The following is a 983-nucleotide window of genomic DNA, read 5'->3' as shown; positions in this document are numbered from 1 at the left end:
GGCCCCCTCCATCCCGGCTCCGCCGATGCAGCCTCCCCTCACGGGTGGGGAGCACAGGGGGCTGCAAAACACCCGGGGCTGCTCCCCTGTGCTGTCCTCCAGGCGTGGGGAGCAACAGATGGGACAGGGGGCAAGGCCACCCCGTTTCCCCCCGATTGCTGGGAGTAGGAGCACTCCAGCCCCAAGCAGGTGTGGTGACCCAGGCTGGGCGCTGAGCGTTGCTGGGTGCCCAGCAGCCCACACGCTAATTGTGCCATAATTAGTTGTAGCCTTATCGCTGTCAGTGCCATAAAGTGGCTGTGACCCTCATTAGGAGCCCATAACGGAGCGCCATAAAACGTGGCTAAGGTGCGAGCCAGCGCTGGAGCGGCCTAATCCAACCCATAAACACTTCGCCCTCACCTTCCCTATGCTGTTGCCTGTGCTGGGGCAGGCAGACCCCACCATGCCCGGGCCTTGCTTCTTGTTGGCCCATGCAAGACCCCTGGGCACTGGGGGAAGCCTGGCCTCAGACACTCTGAGCTGGTGTGATCCCAAGGAACAATGTCCCCTGAGCATCCTGCTGCCATCCCCCAGTACATGGCCAGGGTCTGGCCCCAGAGCTGCTCTCCTTTCCTGTATCGCCGTCTGGTTGGCCACCTGCTTTCCAGCCAGACCTTCCAGGGCTGTGCTGAGCCCCATACACAGCCTTGCCCATGCCGGGTGTGGATCTTGAGGCCCTGTGAATGGGGTACACTGTCACTGTCACCCCTCATTTTGTAGGGCCACACTGTGAGTCCCGGGCATAGCCTTGTCCATGCTGCTCTGCTGTGCCAAACCATCCAGCATGACACGGTTTCGCTGTGAGGTCTGGTTGGTGCTACAGTCTCCCATAGCACCATCCACCCTGTGCTGCTCCCCATCTGGAGTACTGGTGTCCCTTTGGGGTGCAGAGGTGCACAGAGCAGTCCCGGGGGCCAGCAGCCCCCAGCAGCTGTTCATTC

Source organism: Geospiza fortis, unplaced genomic scaffold, assembly GCF_000277835.1.
Source record: "Geospiza fortis unplaced genomic scaffold, GeoFor_1.0 scaffold55, whole genome shotgun sequence".
Taxonomy (NCBI): domain Eukaryota; kingdom Metazoa; phylum Chordata; class Aves; order Passeriformes; family Thraupidae; genus Geospiza; species Geospiza fortis.
The sequence above is the reverse complement of the archived record's forward strand: the minus strand, read 5'-3'. Positions refer to the sequence as shown.